The sequence below is a fragment of the Euphorbia lathyris genome, chromosome 3 (genome assembly GCF_963576675.1).
Source record: "Euphorbia lathyris chromosome 3, ddEupLath1.1, whole genome shotgun sequence".
Classification (NCBI taxonomy): domain Eukaryota; kingdom Viridiplantae; phylum Streptophyta; class Magnoliopsida; order Malpighiales; family Euphorbiaceae; genus Euphorbia; species Euphorbia lathyris.
Genome location: NC_088912.1, coordinates 85,140,613 through 85,148,853, shown reverse-complemented (window position 1 = coordinate 85,148,853; position 8,241 = coordinate 85,140,613).

Sequence of the window (8,241 nt, the reverse complement as noted above, 5' to 3'; positions counted from 1 at the left end):
CAAAGCATTCTTGTAACTCAGTAGATGTGGCAGATTCAGGATTTCCCGTAAACCGTAGATGGGGCAGCTCTGCAGTCAGCTTAGCAAAGTGTTGGGCTAACTCAGCTGAAGTGACATATCTTGGATTGACCACAGAGAGAGTGTTGATTTTTCCTTCAAGTGAATCCATGTGATTGACCATGAGAAGTAGTAGCTCGGTCAGCTTCGCAATTTGGTCTTGCTTAGGTTGTTGTGTTTGAACTGATGTCATAACACTTATAAGGTCCTTGAGCCCCTTGATTTCATTAAGAAGTTGAGCGATGGATGAGATGTTAGATGACTCAGGATGAGCAGACCCAGCAGCATCAGAAGTGTTGAACTCCTGGAAAAGGGATTGAGCAGTTTCTACGATGCGACGGCCAGATTGAGTTGCACTAAGATAGGCAAATTGACCAGTTGGATTTGTCTCAGAAGCAGGTATGGAAGTTGAGCTGGATGGTGGTGGAGTTGGCTGCTTATCAGCTTGAGTTGAGTGATCAACAGTTGTTCCTTGAGGTAATTCAGTACCAGGAGCTGAGTTTTGAGCAGGTGGATTCATGGTTTGGTCTCCTTTTTGTGTAGCTGTGACTTCGAGTTCTTGCTCGGTAGATTTTGGATCCTCTGGAGTCTTGGCTTGTTCCTCAATATGAGTAACAAAGGCTTGATTGTTGGCCGATTCTTTAGGAGGAGACTCAATGGTGTGGGAGAAGTATTCAAACTGAATATCAGACATATCGGTGATTGGGTCCAGAGGTGGAGAATCTATGAGTAGATCAATAACTGGTCCCTTGAAGGCCTTCTTCTTGAGCCTTTTGAATGACTACACTTTGGGAGGAGACGGGTCAGCTTGAATGTCATCTGGACTTTCATGTTGTGTAAGCCTATCCTTTTGCTGATCATCTCCTTCTTGTTCAGCATCTTTTGCTTGATGTTGCTCAACATCATCTGACTCAGTATGAACTTCTTCCTCAACATGAGGCTGATTGGCATTCTGTCGATGTTCTTCCTCTTCTTCTGTTTGCTCAACTGGAGTTTTCTCTAAGTCAATTCCAAGACTTTGAGCGTAGTGTGTCTTGGGTGGCACAACCCAATCAATGGGATCAGCTTCAACAATATTCAAACCAGAACTTCGACGTTTCTTCTTTAGAGGTTGTTCTGGGGTGTCATCACTTTCTTCTTCGGGCATAGCTTGCCCTTTTCTTTTCTCTACTGACCTAGGTGTAACCTGAGGTTGGTCAGTATCAACGTTCTTGCCCTTAGCCATGGTCGGCTTCTTCTTTGGGACGGCAGAGATGTCCTTGGTGCATGTTTCAAGTGCTTTCCTCTTCTTCTTTGCCTTTGGTGACTTAGCAGGGACTTCCTTTCCTTTCTTAGGTTCAACTTCTAGCTCAGCATCATCTACTTCTTGCTCAGCTTCGATTTCTTGTTCAGCATCGTTTTCTTCCTCATCTTCCTCAGCATCTTCAACTCCCTTTAGAGGTTGGTTGAATAACAACACAAATAGCAGAGTCGCGGTTATTTCTGTTCCCAAACTCTTAGTCTCAGTGATTGTCTCGATCTTGTGATCTTTAAGGATTTTGGTGATTAGAGAACCTAGTCTAAGTTTCTTACCTCCACGTTGAAGTGCACCAACCAGAAACACAGGAATATTGAGTGGGCTATAGGTCAGCATGTGCCATATAAAGCACTGCTCGAAGTTGGAGGCAGACGAGGCTGAGTTGAGTTTAGGGAAGATGAAGTTGGTCAGTATGTAGTGTGCCATCTTCTGGTTTTGTCCCATACAGGTACTAGGTATCTCTCCTTTGTGGTTTTTGGGTTTGCAGAATCCATTGACATGATCAAGCTTTTCCTTTGTTGTTCTAAACTCAGTCCCTTCTTCTGGTAGATTTAGCAGGGTTGCCAAGTAGGATGGTGTGATTGTTATCTTGTGGCCCTTGACATGGGTCACCAGGTAGTCTACATCGTCTTCATCCACAAACAGACTGGAGTAAAATTCCCTAACCAGGCGAGGATAGGTAGTTCCGGGGAGAGAGAAAAGGCATGTCCAACCGTTTTTCTCGATCCATTCACAGAATGGTTTCTCGGCGGTGATGAAGCTGGGAGAAAACCACCGGCATTTTAGGACTTCGAGATTGTTGACCTTTTTGTGAACCTTTACCATGATTATAGCCTTGGGTTTCTGTTGTTTCGAGGAGCTTGCTGGGTCAGCTTGAGGGTTTTTGTTAAGAACCGGGGATTTGGGATTTTCATCGGTGTGATGTTTTTCGGAATCACCACCGGAGACATTTTGAGGGTTCGACATTTTATTTCTCAGAGATTTTTAGGAATTTTGATTTTTAGAGAGAGAGGGGTTCGAATGCCAAAAGATTCAAGCGTGAAGAGGATTAAGTGGGAAATCTTCCACTATTTAAAGAGATTGAAATTGATCCTATTCGTTGAACTAGCCGTTTCACCTAGGGACGTTCAATCGACAGAGATTCTTTCATTTATGAAACATTCGGCGCATGGGTTTTCCCATTATTGCTTGAGTTATCCTAGGAGCTATTTATTACACGTGTTAGCGTTTAATGGTGCAAGTGGGTTTTAACTCAGCTTTGCTAGAATTCGAAACATTTGTGATACTGAGTACCTAGTTCTATGTAGACGAAGTTCTTCTCTTAGTAACTTAGCATGGGATAATCACTTCAACATGTGTATCTACTTAGCATAGGATGATTACTCAGCATGTGTATCTACTCAGGATAATCACTTAACATGTATACTAACTCAGTACGTAGTAGTTACTAATTTTGAATTAACTCAGCATGGCAATCACTCAACGTTCAAATTTTCACATAGAATTTACAAAAGAGGATTAGACATACCGATAGCTTCCCTTAGTATGTTGAATTGTTCACGAGCCAATGGCTTGGTGAAGATATCTGCAAGCTATTCATCTGTTGGCACATAGGTCAGCTTGATCTCACCTTTTAGTACGTGATCTCTGATGAAGTGATGCCTTATGCTGACATGCTTCATCCTGCTGTGTTGGATTGGATTCTTGGACAGATCAATGGCACTTTTGTTGTCACATTTGATCTCTATTGTTTCGGTTTTTACTCCATAATCCTCAAGCTGCTACTTAGTCCATAAAACTTGTGCAACACAGCTTCCAGCAGCTACGTACTCAGCTTCAGTTGTAGACAAGGCTACTGATGACTGCTTCTTGCTGAACCAAGATACTAGACAGCTTCCAAGGAAATGGCATCCTCCTGAAGTACTTTTACGTTCTAGCCTATCTCGTCCATAGTCAGCATCAGTATATCCAATGAGTGTGAAGTCATTTGAGGTTGGATACCATAAACCTGCATCAACTGAGCTTTGCAAATATCTAAAAATTCTTTTTACAGCAACTAGGTGAGATTCCCTGGGGGTCAGCTTGATATCGTGCACAATAACATACTGAGTACTGTATATCAGGTCTACTAGCCGTGAGATAAAGTAAGGATCAATCATACCTCGATAAAGTTTACTATCTATTGACTTACTCTTCTCATCTTTGCATAGGACAGTATCAGTACCCATTGGGGTTGACATGGGTTTGCAGTCTTCCATATCAAATTTCTTTAACATTTCTTTGGTGTACTTGGACTGACTTATGAAGATGCCATTCTTACCTTGCTTAATTTGAAGTCCAAGGAAGAAGTTGAGTTCACCCATCATGGACATCTCGAACTCAGTTTGCATTTGTTTGCTAAATTCTTTACACAAAGATTCGTCAGTAGCACCAAATATTATATCATCTACATATATTTGTGCAAGTAGGGTATGTTTACCCTTTTTCTTAATAAACAGGGTTGTGTCAGCTTTTCCCCTGACATAGTTCCTGGTCAGCAGGAAGTTGGTCAACCTCTCATACCAAGCTCTTGGAGCTTGCTTTAGGCCGTACAAGGCCTTTTTGAGTTTATAAACATGGTTTGGAAATTTTGGATCTTCAAACCCATGAGGTTGATTAACATATACCTCTTCATTTATGAACCCATTAAGAAATACACTTTTAACATCCATTTGGTATAACTTAAAGTTCATGAAGCTAGCATAAGCACACATTATACGTATTGCTTCTAACCTAGCAACTGGTGCAAAAGTTTCTCCATAGTCAATACCCTCTTGCTGGCTATAGCCTTGGGCTACAAGTCGAGCCTTGTTTCTTATCACGTTTCTGTGCTCATCTAGTTTATTTCTAAAGACCCACTTGGTTCCTATAGGCTTTTGATTCCTAGGTTTAGGTACTAAATCCCATACCTCATTCCTGGTGAATTGATCAAGTTCTTCTTGCATAGCATTGATCCAATATTCATCGTGCTCAGCATCAGCAAAGTTCTTTGGCTCATGCATCGAGACGAATGCTACGTTGCTGAGGAACTTCCTAAGCTGATCTCTAGTCATCAGCTTGTTGTCAGCAGCATCAAGAATAGATTTTTCTGAGTGTCCTCTTGGGATTTTTATTTCCTTAGGTAGTGTTGTGTCGTTTGGAACAGGTGTTTCTACAATCTCTACAGGAATAGACTGGTCAGCAAATGTAATTTCAACTTCTTGCTTACCTTTGGTCAGCCCTTGTATTGATGATTCAGAGGCTCCATTTTGATCAGCGGAAGCTGAGCTTGGTTCATCTTCAGTGAGCTGAGTTGACTTTCCTGCAGGGTCAGCTTCATCGAACTCAACATGGACAGACTCCTCAACAACCTGAGTTCGTTTATTATAGACTATATATGCTTTACTGTTTGTTGAGTACCCTAAGAAGATCGCTTCGTCAGCTTTAGCATCAAATTTTGCAAGATTGTCCTTTGTATTGAGTATAAAGAATTTACACCCAAAGGCACGAAAGTACCCAATGTTGGGCTTTCGTCCTTTCCAAAGTTCATATGGGGTTTTCTTAAGTATAGGTCTTACTAGAGCCCTATTCAATATATAGCATGCTGTGTGGACAGCTTCACCCCAGAAGTACTTTGGAAGCCTATTTTCACTCAGCATGGTTCTAGCAATTTCGACAATAGTTCTATTCTTCCTCTCAACAACCCCATTTTGTTGAGGTGTTCTAGGAGCTGAGAAATTGTGGTCAATACCACTGGCTTCACAGAATTCATCAAACTGTTGGTTTTTGAATTCTCCACCATTGTCACTTCTAATATGAGCTACTTTTAGGTCTTTGTCAATTTCAAGCCTTTTAATCAATGTGGTGAACATCTCAAATGTTTCATCCTTGCTACTCAACAAGATGATCCAAGTGTACCGAGAGAAATCGTCTACAATGACTAAGGAAAATTTCTTACCTCCCAAGCTGAGTGGCTGGATAGGTCCGAAAAGATCCAAGTGTAGTAATTCCAATGGTCTCTTGGTTGAGACAGTATTCTTACTATGAAATGACTTTTTAGTTTGTTTGCCTTGCTGACAAGCTTTACACAGTTGATCTTTTTCAAATTTTAATTTGGGTAATCCCTCAACTAATTGCTTTCTAGCTAATTTGGCAAGAAGGTCCATGCTGACATGCCCAAGTCTTCTATGCCATAGCCAGGAGTTATCCTCTTTGGACACCAAGCATATGTTTTTGGAAAACTGTTTTTCTAAATTTAGCATGTACACATTTTCTACACGAGGGGCAGTTAAAATTAATTCATTTGTATTTCCCTCGAGTATTTGACACTTGGTATCATCAAATACAACCTTTCCACCACTTTTGCAAAGCTGAGCTACACTCAGTAGATTGTATTTGAGACCTTTGACTAAGGAGACAGACTCAATAGTTGGGTTACCTCCGATAGTACCTGAGCCGACTATCTTACCCTTCTTATTGTCTCCGAAGCTTACACTTCCTCCTCGTTTATGCTCTAGTGTGATGAATTGTGTTTCATCACCTATCATGTGTCTTGGGCATGCGCTATCTATATACCAAAGCTTTGACTTCTCCACGCATGTCAAGCTGACCTGCATTTTAAACTATTCATCTTTAGGTACCCAATTCTTTTTGGGTCCTTTCTTGTTAGTATAAACAGGTGCAAAGTCATATTTCAGTTTCTGACGACATACTTTTATAGTGTGGCCATTTTTACCACAGAAGTCACAATAACTTACTCTTTTAGGGTGATGTTGAGTGTGATCGGCATTGTTATGTTGAGCATGCCAACATACCTTAGTGGTATGTCCTTTTCTTCCGCAGAAGTCACATTGGACAATCCGCTTGTTGAACCAACACACATCTTTTGTGTGTCCCCTTTTCCCGCAACAGTCACACTGGGTGAACTGTTTATGCTGACTAGTACTTGAGTACTCAGCATGGGATTTATGTTTATTTGAGCCTTTTACTTGACTCTGTAAGGTTGTAACGTCCTTTCTAAGTTTCTTTGACTCAGATTGAACCTCCGTGACAAACTTATGCATTATTTGAATGTTGCTATGTAAGTCTGCATTGTCTTGGAGGAGATATCTGAGGTCACTCAACTTGATCTCTTCAATCTCGTCACACCGCCTGCTGAGTGATTTGATTTTCTTGTTACACTTCTTAGTTAGTGTATATAAATCACTCAAGGCATTTACCATTTCGTTTCTAAGCAAAAGTAGGGATGTTACCTCATTGTTGTGTTCCTCCTGGCCAGTTTCATCAGAGAGGTCAGCTTGCTCAGATTGAGAGTGATCAGCATCATCGGCCATAAAGCATATGTTTGCAGTTTCATTTGCATCAGCTTCGGATGATGTTGACTCATCACTGTCACTCCATGGTGCTACCATTGCCTTCTTGTTTCCCTTCTTATCCCTTTTTAGGTTTGGGCAGCTTGACTTGATGTGCCCAGTTTGGTGGCACTCAAAACATGTGACAGACTTAGAGCTGTCCTTCTTATATTTGTCACTGGACTCAGCTTTGTACCTATCACCTCTCTTGTATGGCCGTTTGCTGTTTCTGTCATTTCTTCTGAACAGCTTCTTCATCTTTCTAGTAAACATAGCCATTTCCTCATCATCAGTTGACTCAGCTTCTGTGGAGTCGGCTTTCATCACCAGTGATTTCTGTTTCTTATCTTCGGACTTTTCTTTAGCTTCAAAGTTTTTCATAGAGATTTCATGGATCAGCAAGGATCCAATCAGCTCATCATATTTGTAGGTAGTCAAGTCCTGAGCTTCTTCTACAGCTGTTTTCTTTGCTTGCCAGCTCTTAGGTAGACTTCTCAGGATTTTCTTCACCTGTTCCTCTTCGGTGAAGTTCTTTCCAAGTCTTTTGAGCTCATTTATGAGGTTGGTGAATCTTGAGTTCATTTCTGAGATGTCTTCGTTCTCATTCATCTCGAACAGCTCGTAGAGTCTCATATGTTGATTGACTTTGGACTCCTTAACCTTACTTGTGCCTTCATAAGTCACTTCCAACTTCTTCCAAATCTCCTGTGCTGACTCACATCCTGAAATCTTATTGTATTCTGCAGCATCTAAAGCACAGTGAAGCATATTTATAGCCGAAGCATTATTTTGTAATTTTCTGAGGTCATCCTCTGTCCACTCAGCTTCGCTTTTAACAATTTTCTCATTGTTAACAGTTTTATATGGCACATGTGGACCTTGAACAATTGCAAGCCATGCACTCATGTTTGTGGCTTGAATAAAGTTTTTCATCCTATTCTTCCAGAATGTATAATTAGATCCAAAGAATAGGGGAGGTCTAGTGATTGATAATCCCTCAGGGAGTATCTGTGTTGTTTGGTTCCCTGGAAGGAAACGAGTGCTGTTTTCAGCCATTTATGGGGATCCGCTCAAGATAGTTATATCTTTGAGTAGTGAGCTTAGGCTCTGATACCACTTGTTGGTCCCGTGTGATTAGTTCCAAGGGGGGGTTAGGAACTAATGTAACTTTTTCGTTTAATTAATGCGCTGACTTAGTTATTTGGTGAGTTTGTCAACTCAGCTTTTGGTCAGCTTGGCCAGATATGCTACAAGACAGCTTTGACCGGATATTAACTAAGGCTGTTTTACTTTGTGAGTTAGATATTGACACTCTTGGAGGTCAGCTTCTATCTCAACACTTACAATTACACAGAGTCAACTCTAAACACTTTTATATGCTGAGTAAACTTACAACATATGCAAATATATATATTGAGAGAGGGTTAGAGATTACTCAGTATCACTTATCCTGGTTCGGCCTCTCTGCCTACGTCTAGTCCCTAGAGTCCTCCGGACTTTTAGAATCCAATACTGAGC